At 36.5% G+C, this 19,350-nt stretch overlaps 2 long non-coding RNA genes across 8 annotated transcripts; both read right to left on the reverse strand.

Moving 5' to 3' along the window:
* Window positions 1-9,546: 9,546 nt before the first annotated feature.
* Window positions 9,547-12,294, reverse strand: LOC126928604 (uncharacterized). Of its 3 annotated transcripts, none has more exons than XR_007716838.1 (4): window positions 12,142-12,294; window positions 11,803-12,032; window positions 10,668-11,269; window positions 9,547-10,358 (listed from the first exon to the last, which is right to left on the reverse strand). It is a non-coding gene; the product is annotated as an uncharacterized LOC126928604 (long non-coding RNA). The 3 variants fall into 3 exon arrangements; XR_007716839.1 differs by having other exon boundaries at window positions 10,660-11,269; XR_007716837.1 differs by having other exon boundaries at window positions 9,547-11,269.
* A 3-nt stretch (window positions 12,295-12,297) lies between these two features.
* On the reverse strand, window positions 12,298-17,709 carry LOC126928603 (uncharacterized). Of its 5 annotated transcripts, none has more exons than XR_007716833.1 (5): window positions 16,933-17,707; window positions 16,545-16,804; window positions 13,649-13,869; window positions 12,513-12,852; window positions 12,298-12,433 (listed from the first exon to the last, which is right to left on the reverse strand). It is a non-coding gene; the product is annotated as an uncharacterized LOC126928603 (long non-coding RNA). The 5 variants fall into 5 exon arrangements; XR_007716835.1 differs by lacking the exons at window positions 16,545-16,804; window positions 16,933-17,707 and adding exons at window positions 13,944-14,203; window positions 14,332-14,714; XR_007716832.1 differs by lacking the exon at window positions 16,545-16,804 and having other exon boundaries at window positions 13,649-14,203; window positions 16,933-17,709.
* Between the last annotated feature and the right edge of the window lie 1,641 nt (window positions 17,710-19,350).

The following is a 19,350-nucleotide window of genomic DNA, read 5'->3' on the forward strand; positions in this document are numbered from 1 at the left end:
TTGTTGATGGAATATGAAATATCGTCCCTGTGGTTCGATATTGGTGTTTCAACGATGGTAATATCATGGATTACATAATAGCACCGCTTTCACGAAATCGCGACTCGATTCGAACATGTGTTTGAATTTTGAATACACGAAAGTTGGCCGTCTTCTGAAATATGGATCAGTGAAGTGTACACCGTGTGGCCTCGAATGGAGGCGTTTTCTCGCCCCTCTCCCCATCCCTCACTCTTTCTCTCTCTCTTTCTCTCTCTCTCTCTCTCTCTCTCTCTCTCTCTCTCTCTCTCTCTCTTTCTCTCCTCCCTGCCATTTCGTTCTCCGACCAAATATTTGGTGCAAACACTCGACTCTGATTTTATAATTCCGGTCGAGTGGGGCATAGCTCTTTCAAAGAAACTGCCTACCATTTCAAACTAGTTTCGTGCTTTTCCCACCTGGCCATATATGCATAGCTACACAGTGATCCGTGAAACGAATGAATTTACTGCGACGGAAAAAGCAACTGTTTGTTTCTCTTGCGGCACTAAACGAATCCACAGCGAAACAGGCGCCGCGAGGACCTTACGCCCTCGTTCGTTTGGCTAACCGATTATACGAGCAAACTTTTTTATCACGGTACAAACATAAGCCGATTATAGATCTGTCGGTTTAATCTGTTGTATGGCGAGATAGCAATTTTGTAAGTAAACTTAGCGAGGAGCAATTTTGAGGTATTATCGCTGTACGAGTGAGTAACTTTAAAACTAGCACACAAATCACGTCGAGCGAAAAATTTGCATGGTTAATTCGAAAGTTATTCGACAAATTACGGACAGCCAGCAAATGCTAAAGTGTGTCGTTTCGTAGATGTCAGTAACAAAAAGCTGGCAAAAATTTCGCTTGTTTTTCCTGGATCAAGCGTGTATCAGATGGCGTTCGAAGCTTACTTTTCATGGAAGACATGTGGGATATTCAGATTCGTGTTTTATCGTTGGTATTTTACTCTTGCGGTAGAGAAAGGTGCGATTGTTCTTATCCAGGAGGGATAATGGAGCGCGCTGATTCTGGGTTTCATCGATCAGAATCTCCCGCGTTGGGAATAATGTATGTATGTAACGGCCACCAGATGGAGGTAGTGTTAGCTAACGGAAGCTATCTTCAACTCTCTCGTCGAATACTCAACTGAAAAGTTTGGCTTGCTTTTACGATGAAATTGCAGCATAGATGGCACTTATTTACGTGATATAACCAAAGGAAATGGATATTAAAAGAACGTCTACTTTTTCATGGTTCCAAAAGGAAATTTTTATTAAGCCATCGTAAAATACCATTTCTATGCATGTAAAGTATCACTTAATTAAATTCGAAAAAATATGTGGGATAAAATCACTTTGGAATATATCATGGTCTCCCGGTGTTCCTAAAGACACGTAAATTGAAAAAAAATGGCGGACATTATATCCATTGGAATACTATAAAAAGACATAAAACGTATTGTCAATATTTCTCGAAGTTTTACCAGGGGATTCAATATCCGTACCGTGAACCGTAGTAAAGGTCTTATTTATGAGTTTAATACCTATCGTTAATCCAGCCTAGCAATTGCTGCTAAATTAGAAAAAAAATATTAGGGATATACTTCTGAAAGAATGCCTGTGGAAGCGCCATGCAAAGAAATTTGACATTTTCAATTGGAATTCGATGAGAGGAAAATGTTACCGTAATAACACCTGTTCTTTCATGAGATTTGTTGTTTTGAAATGCATACTTTCGTCGAATTACGACTAGAACGGCGCAGACACAGAATTTCTTTTAGAATACCATTCCCGACTCTATGAGAGGACATCAGTTACCATATATCGGGAATAACGGTGATTGCGCGCAAAGTGCGACAATGTTGTGATATCGTAAATTTCTGGTCAGTTGAACTATCTATTACGAATTAACCAATAGCAATAAAAGAAACAAAATATCAAGAATTTCTCTAAAAAATCGGAAACTACATGAAGATTGCTAAAAACCAAATACCTCGAAAAATTCTGTGAGTGAATTGCATAATGTCTGTCTCATTTCGACCAGAATACTACGAATCGACGTTTGCGATTTAACGGATAGTGGTTGGCATAAGGTAACGGAATCGTTTGGTATTCCAACGACGCTCTGGTCAACTTAAATGCTCTTGATTGCATCGATTGTAGCGTGAAAATGGCATCATCGAACCCGATAGGTCGTATCGTGTACATACCATGTCACTTTGATTCCGAAATTGACCGCGGAATTGTTTCCTTCGTAACTATGCATAACTCTTAACGCGCGGAGCAAATAGTATCATTTTAATTTGTATAGAGACGTTGTAATGCAGTTACAAAGTCTCCTTGTATAATTAAACTTACTAGTAACATTATAAGTTATTATTGTTATAAGTTATTAGTATGCAAAAATGAGTATGTAAAGAAAACGCAATAAACAAAAGTATAATATAAAATATTCAGAATATAGTACTCGTTATAATGTTCAGTGAGCGAAATCTTTAATTAAGCTGTAATTAAACTTGATGTCTTTAATTATATCAAAAATATAAATATGCATAAACATTCGTAGCTCATAATAGAATTAGCTTCAATTAACATAATTAAAAATATACCGAGATTTTGGTTTCTTTGATACACTTCCCAGTTTTACTTCGTTTCAATTAACTCCTATGTTTTTAGTTTCTCTTTTGTACACGCGACCTCTATGAAACACAACAAGGCGTCTTTTCATAGCGTTAGAGAAAAATGGCATAATACTATTATCGAGACATTTTAACTTCGATAATAACATAGGTTTCAATCATTGCACGCATCAGGATTGCTTTAATTCCTCTTCAATAATTTCCAACAGATAGGCTACGTACAAACTACTGTCGCGTCGAGTGCGATAAAACCACAGCCGTCATACCGAAAGTTATGGATTTGAACCAGCGGCGAAGTTCTACTAACTCGACATCGTGTAAATTAATCGCGGGAAACTTCGAGCGGCTGCACTGAAAAGTTACCATACAGAATTTAAAATAAACGTTGATTCATTTTTCCCTCGTTCCCTGTTAGCTTCCTTTATCCTTTTTCTTTTTTTTTTTTTTTTTTTTTTTTCCTTACTAGAGTACATACACTACCATTCACAAGTATCTGGACGCTTTTGGTTAACTAGAATTTTACAGAAATGTACGCAATAATAAATTAAAAATCGGAAACAGCACTAACTATGTTTCTTGTAGAATCAATAAATAATTATACATTTAAATGATCTCTTTAGATCCTCGATCCTTAACGTTTCATACAATTATACTTCCTCAAACATTTATTTCTATTGGGAAAACTTCAAACCTTTCATTTCATGGGCGTATAGTATAATGAATTGTACAGTGTAAACGAGATATCGATAATTAGAAATTTTTCAAATATTTAAAAAATTTAAACGGAGGGGAAAATTAAGCTTGGATATACCCAGTTTGCTCTTGAATTTAATTTATATTGCAAATTGGAAAATCTGAAGATACGTAATTACAAAATAGTAGCAGATATGCAATTAATAATTCCATTAATCATTATATATAATTATTAATAATTTATATTAATTATTCCATATTGGTTTCTAAATGTCAATGTAATTGTATCGTAATATTCTATTATACGCAGTTATGGCAATTATAAAGAATAAAAAGCTTGCAGGTTCATTTAAATAACTCTTTGATTAAAATACATTTTATATCTATATACTAGTCTATATACTTAGTCTATATACCTAGTCTATATACTTATAAAGTCTATATACTTTAGAACTGCTGAGCACATAAAATAAAGTATCAAATGTTTTCTTTTTTTATAAACACTGAAACACGTTCAGATATCTCATAATGTTAGTGGTATTTAGTATATTCGATTATTAGAAGCTTTCTTTGAGATAGACACGAAATCCATTAAGATTTTGCGTCGACGGGTCTTATTCCTCTTCCCTCGGGACATTCATCGACCAATGTATTTTCCTTTCATGCTGTATTTTCCTTTTGCGTTGGCACGGAGACCAGACTGTACCGTGTATACCTTTATAGCGATTTCAACGAAACGCCAAACCCGCTTAGGGTATCCCTATTTGCTTCCTACTTAACCAAACCAGACAGGATGGCATAACGATTGGTAGATAAGCGGCAAATCTGGACCACCCACTATCGTTTTGTAGCTGAAGCATGTGGGTTATGAAGATGACAGTGATTGCGGGGCGCCCATTTTATTCGTTTGGATGGAACAGGGTCAATCATAACTTGGTGACAGAAGGAAGGGTGGTAAAATTTCGGATAACCTGAAGAAGATGCTGTTCCAAAAATACCACAAAATTATCTCTCTCTCTCTCTCTACCTCTCCCTTTCTGTTTGCTTGTTTAGTAGAGACGATATAATTGGAAAAGAAAATGAATGAAACACAAAAAAGGAAAAATAGATAGCAAACAGGAAATGACGAAACACGAATCTGTGAACATACGTATCACTGTCAATTGATCTAGTTAATCCGACGACAAAAACATCAACGTTTTAAACCGAGATAAAAAGAATAAAATAAATATCTATCAAACGAGTTGAATATATAAAAACCACGAATCTTCTGTTTATATTTCGTTTGGAATTGAACGGTTGAAAGTTGAATTTAAGTACACTGAAATTTATCAGGACTTTAACGAAACGATTGTGAACACGATACAAAGGACAAATCGCAAGTATCAGTGAGGAAAAGGAACCATCGAGCAAATCGAGAATTAATAGGATTAATTGTTACAACGGCGAGTCAATATCTCTGCTTACCTCGAAGCTTGTTGAACGAAGATCTTCTCCTTTCAATGGATCCTGTTCCTGGCTCTATAATTTTATTAAAAGTCCGTCTTTTTATCGTAATCGATCAAACGGACCTCCAGTAGCAGCTGTATACCGACAGGATCCATTTCTGCGTGGTAGATGATTCGACACTTGCAGAATTATATTCACGCTGGAAAACTGATCGACACTCCCGATAGACCGAAATTACATTGGTATATGCGGCGAAATTTTTACAGTAATTTAGAAGCGAAGCATATTAGAGTAATTCGTCGATTAATCGCGAGCAAAGGCTACGAAATTTCCAACGAAAGCATAAATTAACCAAATATATAAATTAACGCAATTTCCTATCTCACCATCGATCCACAATACGAGTCGTGTACGAACGAATTGCGATCGCGACCAACGAAACTCGAAGATTAAGAGATTAGCGGAATTTTATTTTTTCGTGTTACTCGTTTCGACGTGGCAGACTTGAAATCCTCGTTACATATTAATGAATCGTTCACGAACGTCCCAAGATCGCGACCAACGAAATTCGAAAACTAAAAAATTAGCAAAGTTTTATGTTTTTGGCACATTTGCCAATTATTTCTACGCGAGAAACTAAAAACCTTCGTCACATGTTAACGAATCTACGAACGTTTCGCGACTAACGAAACTCAGAGCCGGAATTTTGTTTCCTTCCTTCGTTTTGTCGTCGTCGTCGTCGTTCGGTCGTCAATCGTTTTGACAGGAGAAACTTGAAATCCTTGCCACGTGTTATTGAATCTACAAACGTTTTGCCATCCACAACTATCGAAACTCAAATATCAAAAAATTTGCGTATTTCTTTTTTCTTCGTGCAGTACGATTAGCAATTATTTCAGCACAAAATGCTTGAAATCTTCGTCACGCGTTCGTACACAATTCACGGTATAACAGTGTACAACTGGCGATCGTAACTATCGAATCTTGCAGACTGAAGAATTAGCGTGCTTTTCTTTCTTCTGAACACGGTTACCAATCGTTTCGGCGCGAGGAACTTGAAATTCTACAACTGTATGCGTCACGGTTCGATGTGTATCTGTTGGTTGTTGTCACTTACCATAAGAATTCTAATTGAATTCCAAGTGGATTGGCAAACGCAACAAGGAACGCGGCGCTGCGTAGTCGTAATCTGGTCGATTCTAGAAATTCCTGGCGTGGCTAATCCGCCGGAGTGACCATCGGTGACGATGCTGAAAGAAAAATACGGTGGAGGATGCAAAATAAATAACGCCTCTGTTTGGCTACTGTTGCGTCGTATTGATTTAATCCAGAACGACCAAATGCAACAGATGCATTCCTACGGGAAATCATTGCCACTTATGAACGCGAGCTCTCTTCAGCGATTCCAAATTGGCGCGGAATATTTATCCTCGCGCGGTTTATGTGTACTCCTAATTCATTGTATCATTTGCACGAATGTTGCATCCATGATAATGTAATTAAACCGATTGTATAATTAGATATTTCAGTTATGATTTATCCACAATTCAACGTGACTGTCTATCGTGAATTTCTAATTAACTCCGATTAAATTACATCATTCAGTATACAAGGAAATTCATCGTACGGAATCTGCTTACCGAATTTGTTGATTTGACAAAAATACAATTGGAATATTGGGTGGTTGATTGTAGTATATGGTAGAAAAAGGTTGAACAGAGAAATAGATTAACGTGAACATTCTTCCTAGATCGAATAGGTGTGTTTTTGATTACGATTTGAAAAAAAAAACGGGTGGTTCGAGGAGGCGCGCCCTTCAGCCAATGTCAGGCGTCGAAAGAGGAGAAAGAGTAGACAAAACGATGCATCGTGTTTTGCGACTGCGTCGAGGGAGCGTGGATCCTGGACGAATCCCAGTTCCGCTTCAGTTTACGGCGCGCTGTCGATTTCGACGAATTGATATCTCAGAGTGAATCCATCGGTAGATTTTCTCCTTGTAACAATAAATGATTACGACCTACTCTAAACACCCTATTTGAAAAAGTTACCTGTAGTAATAATTACCTGTAATAATAATAAAAAGTATTAGACGTACGATAGCAATCACGATAATAGATAGAAACGTTAGAAAAGTAATACGTAGATTAACAAGCTTTGACATTTCATATTTTATGTTTCGGCTAAGTGATTTCCTTCTAATCTCCACCATTTTATCACAGTGGTAAATAAAGAAACAAATTCGAATTTTTTCATAGAAATCTGAATTTCTTTACGGCCGGCTGATTTTCATTTTAATTTCTTATATTCTGGTTCCATAGATTCTTGTTTGAAAGCCAAAGAAGAGTATCTCGTCGACTTGAAGGTCTAAGGAACGTGAAACGACGAAGCACCGGGTTGCGACAACGTAACGAGTGAACTTGCCAGAACTGAACGCGTGTGAAACGCGGCGAATTTAAGCGGAGCGGATCTACGAAGGCCAAAGTCCTACAGTGGTGGAAAGAGGAAGACAGAGTAAAAGGTATTATTTACGAAATCTCTGACGAATCGAGTTACCGATAAACAGAACACATCGAGTTAAGTCCGTTCGACTTTATTTTACAAGATGATCAAACACGAAAGCGTTCGTAAAATTCTGATATCATTAGAAATAATTGCAAGCACATTTGCAGCTTACAGAGGAGTTACTTTAATAATTTTTAACGGAAAATCGGTCCGAAATAAAAACTACGAGATAATTCTCGACGATAGTTTTTTAGATAGACTTTTAGATTTGACGATAATTAATATATAGAATAAAAAGTAGTGCGGAATATTGAAAATAATTTGATAATCGAAGGATACAAAAGGACAATTAAATATTTCGTTTATGACGAATCATCGAACTTGTGAAAAATTTAAAGATACAAAAATGCAGACAAATATTGAAAAATATGTGATATAACCAAAGTAGAGTATTATTTCCAATATTTATGATAATTTTGAGATTAAGATGATTTATGGTGTTCTGAAGATGAAACAAATCTCCGTTTACATTTAATTGTTGTATACGTATCTTTAAGAAATATGTGTTTGTGGATCAACTTGACCGAGAAATCTGCCAATTATGAGTTCACAAAAAGTGTGATTTTTCATGAACCATACGAAAAAGATTTTGTCGTGCGGGGTAAAAAAATAGAGCGCAACATATATGTACGCAAATACGTGCAGCAGAAGAAGTGGCGAATAATTGATAGGCAAACATTTTTTGCTCGGCCAGAGTGTTCTAACACGCGAATATATAGCCAGACTTGCAAGTGGTTTTCTAATTTTAAACATTAATGCCTTGGGTCCGACAATGTGTGATCACGATGCTGTTAACGTCGTTTTAAATTAACAACGTGCATCCATTTTCACGAGTAATTCGTATTGAATTATCGTCGAACCACTGTCTTTTCTTTGCATCGCGCTTTCGAGACAATATTCTTCTGTAAATTATCCATTAACGAGTTTCCTCAATATAATATGTGTGTTGCACGAAACATGTTAAAACTTGATTAACCCTATATCAAAAGAAAGACTGGCGATTATATTGGGAAAATTTGACAGAAATCTGAAAATGTTTACGAGCAAGGGATTACGAGCTTCATAAAAGGCACCGACGTATTTGAACAGTCGTTTTTCGTTATATTAGACATCATCCTTTGTTTCTTCAAACAGAAAATTCATATGCATGAAACTACCCCTCAAAACGATTGCGAGTAGATTTCATATTCATTTAAAATTTTTCAAATATTACAGTCTCATTACAATGCTAATAAAGTTTCGAAATGTTTTATACGACACACGTACAAGTGGTTTGATAATTCTCCGAACACTTTCATGAACCATCGTATTTTACCCGATACTACGTATAGTGTGCAAAGAAATACAGCGAATAATATTGCAATGTACGCGAATAATTTGATAGAAATTATATTCTGACTAGGTCCGATATTTCATGGCATTTAAAATACGGTCGAAAAAATTCGTGTAAATGTGGACCGTCGAGTTGATGGTCATATAAATTGTATTTCACGAATTGTAGTTCGTACACGAAGAGCGAAATTAAACTCAGCTGCTTATACGTGACAAGATTAATACGGATGGAAGGGAATTTTGATTAAAACTAAGGAAAAAATTCGACTGGAATAAGCTCGAATAAAGCCTTTGATTTATCAACCTATGATCATCGAAGCGAAGAAGCGTTTGCAACAAAAATGGAAAAACGAATATGTATAGAGAAACTAGCGCATGTATGGAAAGTAGAGCGAGGGAAGAAGTTTCTAGTTATTTTGTTCGATAAGAGTTTCGGCGAATCGGCGTGGCTTGCCGCTTGCGGCAAATTTCCAGTTTATTAGATGAACATGCAGAAATCTGCATGATAAGAAAACTCTGTTAATTTTAATTCACCTGGCGTAAGAAAACTACGGGAATAAAAAAACATTGTCTACTTCTTCGCAACTAATTTTTCAATTTATCTGAATCGGCAGCCACTCGCTTATTTATGAAAGGAATAATTCCATAACGCGAATTTTATTCACTTTGAATGCAGATTGACAAACATTCCACTAATTGTTCTAAAATTAAATTCGTAACAAAGTTCTCTATTTATATTTAAGTTTATCGAGAGAGCTAGTTGTTCCATCTAAAGAACTATGTTAATATTAAATACCAAAGTGGTTTCCAGAGGTAGGAGAAAATCAAAGGTAAAGGGAAATCAAGCAGGAAGATTGTATCAAGAAGTAATGTATTCCGTGACCGTCAGTTAAGCGTACAGTGGTTGCTTCTCGTGTCAACTAAGTTTGACATAGTACCTCAAGTTTCTTGGAAATGGTGTTGCTAACACTTACCGTTTCTCATTTGCATCAAACCAGGTAAAGGTGGGCCTTGGTAAACTGCTGAATAAATTTATTTTAGATTAACAAAATAAAAAGTGGCGAGTCATTACTGTCTCTCTCTCTCTCTCTCTCTCTCTCTCTCTCTTTTATTTTGAGTTTAGAAATGTTTAATAAATACTTACAGTCGATGGATTTGTTTGCTTTGAATCTCTTACGTAGATTGCCAAAAGAACAGTTAAATTTGATGGGAAAGTAATAATACCACATCAAACACGACTATTTATTCACATGGCACACGTCATACTAATTATTTGAGAAATTCTATTATAATAATTGTCTCCTCTAAATTGTTTTTTACGATGTTACTTGAACAACGTGCACGTGTTACTTCGACAATCTGGACTTTTACGACATTTCCAAATTTTTCAATGCCAGTTGTGGTTAACAGCTGGACGTTTTATTGCTAAGATTTTCCGCTGAGATTGCGTCGTGCAAAGTCCTTTAATACGCACAAGAAATACGAAAAGCGGCAGTAAATCGAGACTCACGGGAATCCATAAAAAGGATTCACAGAAACCTTACGATACCCTTGACGTTTCCAAATTTCGTAAGTTTACCGCGATCTTTGCGATTAAAAACGTATGTAGCTCCTTCTATTTATTGTACGAAGGGTAAGCTTGCTCCTCCTTTCTGTGTAGAAGAAACTGGAAAAAAAGAGAGTATCAGTCCCTCTTTGGACTTTGTCCCTTTAAATAAGATGCAAATAAACCCGAAATAAATTATTCCAGAGCTCTCTTATACAGTTGGATCTTATTACTAAAATTTTGTAAGTCACGCGAGACACAAATTGTTGCTGTTAAATTCTCATGACGAATAGTAAAGAGCTTGTTAAGAAAAAAAAGGGGCGGAGCCTCTTGTAGCTCTGGAATATTTAATTCTGTTCTTTTGTTTATCTTTAACTAATGTACGTGATTTATCCAGGATTTTAAAATGATTGGTAAATACTTTCTTACTATTCCTGGTATTCGGCTTCGAGCTGTTCGTTGGACGTTGAGTGAAATCACTCGAAGTCACGAAAGTCACTCGATTATCGAGTACCCTCAGCATCTAGCGAAAAGAGTAGAACGGTGAATACGCTGTAGACCTTGTCAAATAAACAGGGGCTTACGAAAGTATTGTATCTGAATACGTCTCATAAAAAAAATTTTATAAACATGTTGCGTGTATTATAAATTATTTTATCTGTTAAATTGCACATTTTCCTTAGCAGATTTAATTTTATAAAGTTACATACCGCTTGTCTCGCACCATTTTAATTTTCTTACCCTTATATCCACGTTCCAATTGATTATTCGATGCAGAGATAAACCTAGCGTCACGATTAATTAAAAGAATCATATTAAATCCATTCAGCCATTGTATCATGTCCATATTATCATAATTATCGTACTATATTTCTACTATATTTCTGTGATATCTGTTGAAATATTATCTTCCATTTTATCCTATATATTATCTTCATTTAATATCTACCCAAGTATAAATATACGCTGATTCATTAATATTACATCAAAGCACGGCTTCCTTGATGACGATCAAATATCAGCACACGTTCCTTGAAACATAATAACTTTATTAAAATCCAGCCAAGCGACTTCATCTTTTTGGGGAAGTTAGAAAGATTAGATTACTGGATGACGTGTAAAGATAATTTGAAGAAATAGCAATACGGTTGGAATTTCGAAATAGGAAGTAAAGGTCACTTTTTACGTCTTTTTTATCTGGGCCTGTAGTAAAATTTAAACAACACATATTATATCAGTTAGACTAGACTACGGATTTTTATATAAATTCATATTTTCGAGAATGCAATTAAGAGAGAAGAACCTCGGTAGAAAATTGTTTTACCTAACAAGTATTAGAGAAATCATAGTACTTTGAATATTTTAAGTATTTTTTATATTATTATATATATAACGTTCAATAATTGGATAGTTCCGGGATCGATTCTGAAGTCTGAAAATCGAGTTTTTTTTATTATGAAATAATTAAAAATACAAAAATAAACAACAATTAATATGCGTCTATAACAATAAATAACGATAATTATCAACACGGGAAATAACAAGTCTTTGGTAGAATGTTTACCTGAAAATCGAGAATCGATTTTCAACGTCCTCAGCTACCGATATTTCTTCTTCAGTCTTTAAATCTTAAATCTTCAGTCTTTAAAATCTTAAATAACTATTCTGTAACCTTGCCTGTCTCTAATGTAACTCTCTGTCCGTCCGTTTGGGAAAAACGTGCTTCTTCAAATGGTCGTCCGTAAAACAAAGGAAGATCGTTCTATCCGTGAAACACAGCCTGTCGTGCTACCCCTAAAACAGAAAGAATCTCTATCCTACATGAACTCTAGGGAGTTTACATCTCCCCTCCTCGTGTTCATAATTACATCGTTAATTATCTTCTCTATTATTATCAGCTTACTTGAGTGGAAGAAATTCCCATCAGATCTCCGATTACCGTTATCCACTTCATATATGAAGTTTGAAATCCTTCTTAGAATTTTGAGAGGTCCTTTCCTAATTTCTTCCAGCTTATTTCTATTCATTTTGTTTCCGTTGTGGGTGAAGACTATATCACTGTATTCTTCAAGTATTCTTCATATTCTCCATTATTCCCTTAGGGACGATTTCAATCATTTTTCCACACAGTAAATGATTTGGGACAAATCCCGTTACACTGTGTCTGGTGTTATTGTACTCTTCTACGCTTTCTTCTGCAATTTTTGTCCAGTTTCTCTTTTTTTTTTTCGAATTGATCTTACATCTGATGCTGTTTACTAATGTCTGATTTACCCTCTCGTTTAGTCCATTGGAGGATGGACAGTCAATCGAGGTGAAAATTAATTTAATTTTCTTCTTTCTCGCATACTCGAATTTCTTTGGATGTCATTACTGGGTATCGATCTGCACGGATAATTTTTATGGAATCAGTTTCTCCAATCTTCATATTGTCCCAAAATTCCCATTAGGTTATTTGTTGACTGTATACTTTCTCTTTCAATTTTATCTTGGATTTCGATAGGTAATCCAATGACAATCGGGTGCACCCTCACATCTTCAGGCATTCTTCTTTTTACTTCTTTTACTTCCAATATTAGTCGTCCTTCCTCTATTGCATATTCTATGAACGAACCTGAAAGGTATATAAAATTGTAAGCATATCGTATTACCGACCAACCTTTACTCTTAACCTTTGAGTGCTGAATACTCGCGGCCTATGCCGTCCGTACTTACGGCGCGTATCTAGCGCTGACGATCGCTATGGACGAAATAATTTTTCGGTAGATTGAACTCTGTTGATTGACTATTCAAAGCACAAATCGTTATAAGTTATAGCAATTCTTTTGCGCGATATTAAATGATTGAAGAAATTTTTTAATTATTTTTAATTATTTATTATAAACATTGAAATTTACAATTAACTAGAATTTGGGTAATAAACTAGAAAACTAAATTTAGTAAATAGAACACAAGTTAATAATTTAATTGTATGTGAAAATCTCAGTGCTTGAGAAAACTAACAAAACCATATGTAGAGTTTTCTTACAAGTGGTGATCACTTCAACAATAAGGAGACACTATTGGCATTTGTTTAATGCCGTAAGGAATGCATTTATATTTATTTCACACAAATGTAGTAGTATTACTTCTACGTAGGTGTTTGGAACAATTGAGAAACCCATACATGTGTCGTTAGTCCATGCCAGTCACTTACAGAAAACGAGTATATATATCCTTAGTCCTTACTGATAGCTTTCACCAGACACCTATATGGGCCCACAGCACTCAAAGGATTAAAAGTTTTGAGAAATGCTTCCTCCAATCTTCCCAGTTGTGTCCTTCAGCTTTCAGCAGATTCCTTTGGTACTGCTTTCTTTCTGCTGTTTTTCCTAGATACTTTCTTAAACCTTTGACTTTTTCCTCATTACCTTTTATTTTGTATCTTTTGCATTCCTCTTCATGCTCCGATATCCAGTCTGTGGCTTTTCGAGTTCCTTCAAATTGTTCTATATTGAAGTTTATTTCCTCTATTTCCCTCTTATCTCATTTTCGGAGAGTCTCTAGAAGTTTTACCATGTCAATTTCCGTCTTTGTTTTTCTTGTGCGAGTTATTTCTGGTTCCTCTAAGACAATGTCTCGAAATGCGAAGCTTGAATCCGTATTGATATACAATGTTGCTGTCTCGTCATCTATTGTGAGTTTAATATTTCTACATTGGCCTACCTTGGTTAGACTGTTTGCGACCTTCTTCACTATTGGTAAACTGAATAATTGTTGATGGTACTTTTCTTCTTGATATTCCGGGGGGAAAATACAGCATATTTCGTCTTCTGGTCTTCTGATAGATTCTATATCTTCTCTATCTTCTACTGTTTCGCGTTCTCGTTCATGACGACGCATAGGTTAACTTTCAGCAACATGGCGTAGGGAAAGTCGATTTATAAGGTTCAATAATTGGATAATTCAGGGATCGATTCTAAAGTCTGAAAATCGAGTTTTTTTATTATGAAGTAATTAAAAATACAAAAATAAACAATTAATATGCGTCTATAACAATAAATAACGAAAATTATCTACACGGGAAATAACAAGTCTTTGATACAATGTTTACCTGAAAATCGAGAATCGATTTTCAACGTCCTTAGCTACCAATATTTCTCCTTCCGTCTTTAAATCTTAAATCTTCGGTCTTTAAAATCTTAAATAACTATTCTGTAACCTTATCTGTCTCTAATGTAACTCTCTGTCCGTTCGTTTGGGAAGAACGTGTTTCTTCAAATGGCCGTCCGTAAAACAAAGGAAGATCGTTCTGTCCATGAAACACAGCCTGTCGTGCTACACGTAAAACGAAAAGAATCCCTATCCTACATGAACTCTAGGGAGTTTACATCACCCTCCTCGTGTTGATAATTACATCGCAAAATTCACGTGTGAGATGGAAAGTTCAATAAGGCGGTTATGTATATTAACCCGAAAGAAAGCTCATGGCTTTGCAACGCGTTACACGCAACACGGAATTTCCCTCGCTGAAATAATCCTATTACAAGGATACGATATTCCTTAAAAGATCTCGCAATGTAATTCTCCCTCTACAACTTTTTGTTAGGTTTGAAACACGAGAGTTTCGAGGCTCTGCAAAGTCTCGCGAATCTAGAAGTCGAGTTTCAACGTATTTTCGCTTCTTATTTTATAGCTGTTAATAATTATTATCTCACTCTGCACGTACATCAAACGAGTACTTATGTAAATCCAAAGGAAACGGAAACAACCGAGAATAGTGAGGATAATTCGAATACGTACCGATTAGTAAAGTGTTTCGCAAAGAAAAAAAAAAGGAAAATTGTATCGGAGAAATAGGGGAAAAACGGTGGCGTACATCAAGCAATCTTTATGGCTGTAATACATTTATTATTCATTTATGTTCATTTTCTATCGCGTAACAGACATTGAAATAACTGGCAGAACGAGCATATAAATCTTGTATCGCTCGACCTGGCTTCTCCCGATGGAAAAATATTCACCAGCCTGGGACCGTGCATCGCTAATTACTCCGTTCTACTTTTCGAACGCGTTTCCATCCATACAGAAAAGCAAGAAGGCAAACCCTATCGCACAGTCATGAAGAGATGCAAAAGCAAGAAACCAACCAACGACATGCCGATCGACATGGTGGAAGCAGTCCTACAGAGGCTATTCACCATGGGACACGGACCCTCCCATTACGAGGGCCGCGAAGAAGTAGGAGACATCAGCTTCAGCGTCGTCATCGGCGAAGGCGATGTCGTCGATGCCGCCGGAAGAATGAACACCAAGAAGGCTGCAGGAGTCGATGGAAGACTCGAAGACTCCTGGACTGCTGGAAGACGGCCAGAGTAATACTGCTAAGGAAGCCGGGAAAGGATCCCAGTCTCCTTAACGCGTACCGGCCGATAAGCATACTCCCAGCCATGAGCAAGATCTGGGAAAAATGCTTTAAGAAGATCATCGAGAGATGCATCGGAACGGACCAGTTCCATCGGAGGCAGTATGGGTTCAGAAAGAAGAATTAGCTTAGCGAATACCGATAAGAACAGGAAGAAGCTGAAACGGGCACAACGAACGGCCCTGTGCATAACAACGACGGCATACCGTACCGTCTCCCACGCGGCACTTTGCGTGTTGACCGGGAATCTCCCGATCTACATAAAGATAAAGATGCTCGGAGAGACTTACGAGAGGAACAAGATCCATAAGACCAAGATCGGCGCGGATGACGGCAACGAGCTGAAGGGGGAACTGGAGGCGCAAGGAAATTAATACCGAGTGCGCTGCTATTTACCAAAAAGAAGATGGACATCGATCATCACACCATGCAGCTGTTAACCGGGCATTGGAGTGTGGCGGCACTCGACAAGCCAAATACCACTCCAAATGCTTCCTCCAATCTTCCCAGTTGTGTACTTCAGCTTTCAGCAGATTCCTTTGGTACTGCTTTCTTTCTGCTGTTTTTCCTAGATACTTTCTTAAACCTTTGACTTTTTCCTCATTACCTTTTATTTTGTATCTTTTGCATTCCTCTTCATGCTCCGATATCCAGTCTGTGGCTTTTCGAGTTCCTTCAAATTGTTCTATATTGAAGTTTATTTCCTCTATTTCCCTCTTATCTCATTTTCGGAGAGTCTCTAGAAGTTTTACCATGTCAATTTCCGTCTTTGTTTTTCTTGTGCGAGTTATTTCTGGTTCCTCTAAGACAATGTCTCGAATTGCGAAGCTTGAATCCGTATTGATATACAATGTTGCTGTCTCGTCATCTATTGTGAGTTTAATATTTCTACATTGGCCTACCTTGGTTAGACTGTTTGCGACCTTCTTCACTATTGGTAAACTGAATAATTATTGATGGTACTTTTCTTCTTGATATTCCGGGGGGAAAATACAGCATATTTCGTCTTCTGGTCTTCTGATAGATTCTATATCTTCTCTATCTTCTACTGTTTCGCGTTCTCGTTCATGACGACGCGTAGGTTAACTTTCAGCAACATGGCGTAGGGAAAGTCGATTTATAAGGTTCAATAATTGGATAATTCAGGGATCGATTCTAAAGTCTGAAAATCGAGTTTTTTTATTATGAAGTAATTAAAAATACAAAAATAAACAATTAATATGCGTCTATAACAATAAATAACGATAATTATCTACATGGGAAATAACAAGTCTTTGATACAATGTTTACCTGAAAATCGAGAATCGATTTTCAACGTCCTTAGCTACCAATATTTCTCCTTCAGTCTTTAAAATCTTAAATAACTATTCTGTAACCTTATCTGTCTCTAATGTAACTCTCTGTCCGTTCGTTTGGGAAGAACGTGTTTCTTCAAATGGCCGTCCGTAAAACAAAGGAAGATCGTTCTGTCCATGAAACACAGCCTGTCGTGCTACCCGTAAAACGAAAAGAATCCCTATCCTACCTGAACTCTAGGGAGTTTACATATATATGTATGTATATTTTGCGCAATTTTGCATTTTTAAATTTCCTCTAAATGCGCGAAAGTTCATAGTTCATGTACGTAGGAGGATGATGACGTTGTTCAGTTACAGATATGTTGAACATTTTATCGAAATTGGTTGATCAATGGAATCAAGTAACAGACATCGAAAGATCTTTGCTATTTTCTTCTTCTTTCGACTAATTGCAATTTCTTCGAAATCTTTTTACACTTGGTCTATTAAATTAATCCTTCCAAATTGTCAAAAAAGAAGAAAAATAATCATGTCATGTTACAGTGCTAATGAAATGAAATTTCAAAATGTTTCATGTAGCGCGTACAATATGGACATACAAGTTTCCTATTGAAAATGTCAAAATACTTATGAAAACTTTATATCACGTACGCTGTCCCGCTTATCGTGGCCAATTTAATTAATACGAAGCAAAGGATCGTAAGATCATCTTGAATCAGAAGACACACGGAAATTGGCAAGCGTAGACGGAAATTCGGGACGATAAGTCGAGACGAGAGCAAGGAAATTGAAGTAGAGCTGAGGCAGATACCAGTTGTGTGGAATAGAAAGGATTCCAAAATGGTAGATAATGATACGAGGAAAGCCGGGTTACTCAATTATCCCGATTAATCGACTGTAATGTCTTCGAGGATGTCGCTAATTAATTATCAAAGTCCACGAAAGCTTAACTCGACGAGGATAAACAAATGTTTCATATGGTCGACCAGAGATAATTAATTTTCCTTAATCACGTTCGTCGAGCCAGCAGAAATTGGTTGGTTGAGTCTAGCGGAAGACAACTTGGATCTCTTCGTCGCGCCGCAGGAAAATCTGTGATCTTCTCTCCACGTTTTTCTTTTTGTCCCTTTTATGTTCGATGGCGGATCAATATTTCCCAAGTGACGGATTACAGGCCAGGCGTACCAGGAACTGCTAGACGAAGGTACGAGCTGCTTGGAAGCTGCATTAGCTTGGTAGCTTGTGGAATAATCCGCTTGAAAAGGAGCTATTCCGCGTGGAAGCTCCGGACGCACAAAACGCTGAGGAAACGGCAACCCCCTTATGAATTATTCCATCCCTTTTCTTGTATTTGAGAATTAAAGCACCAGTCCGTAGCCTGGTAGCTCTTGACCATAAGTTGAGTTCTATCAAATGTTCCATATTCTTCGACCGACTACAATTTCGGACAGAAATAAACGAACAGATAGTGGAAATAGGTATCGCTGAAACATCGTTGAATTAGGCCGCAATGGTTAGCTGGAGTTTTCGAAATTATTGAGATTTTAGTGCCGAAGCACTTTTTGATCGACGCTTATTTTACATAATTTCATCAGTTTTGTCTATTTTTTGTTTTGTGGGATTAATCGATCTAATGAATAAGCGACTAGAAAATACGGCTTGTTTACACAAAAGAGTAGACGTGTAATTACAATAATTAGGTAAATAATCTATTGCACTGCAAGGATATATAATAAATAAAATTTAACACATTGTTGACCGGAAATTTTACTGAGAATTTATCTCATGTCATCGGTTATTATTTCGTAATTGGATGTGAAAGTAAAACAATATAAATAAACTTTAATAAATTTTATATATTTTTATTTCAACTTTTAATATTTCTTTTTCGTATGATAAACAGTGTAACAATCATCTGCGTGTAATGGTGCACAATTTGGCCATGAAAACACGAGTTAACTCGTGACCGGTCAAAGATGTGTTAAGTATGTACGACAATACCGTAATTCAATTAAACTTCATTAAGCGTACGTGTCTGACTTGAACGTATCTCATCTACTTCCGTTTCGACGAAAGCAAAGAGCTTCATATCGCAACAAACTGTTATATGAAACGAATTGAAAGTCTGATTTCGTTTGAAGGCAAAGGAACATTCTATCTGCTGTGTATGTATCGAGTTAACTTTAATGATCCAAAACCAGAGTTTCCGGGAGGAATCTCGTATCGTATGCAAATGTGACCACAGTTGTTACAAACGTGAACTAACAAGCGCATTGTAACGTTAAACTGGTTGCATAATGCAGGCAACTGATATCCGATACGAACATTAAGCAATAGGTGGTTTAATTTTCTAATAAACAATGTGGGAAATTTAAACAAATTGGTTTTGTGTTTCTGGCCAGCGAAATTG

The sequence above is a fragment of the Bombus affinis genome, unplaced genomic scaffold (assembly GCF_024516045.1).
Source record: "Bombus affinis isolate iyBomAffi1 unplaced genomic scaffold, iyBomAffi1.2 ctg00001125.1, whole genome shotgun sequence".
Taxonomy (NCBI): domain Eukaryota; kingdom Metazoa; phylum Arthropoda; class Insecta; order Hymenoptera; family Apidae; genus Bombus; species Bombus affinis.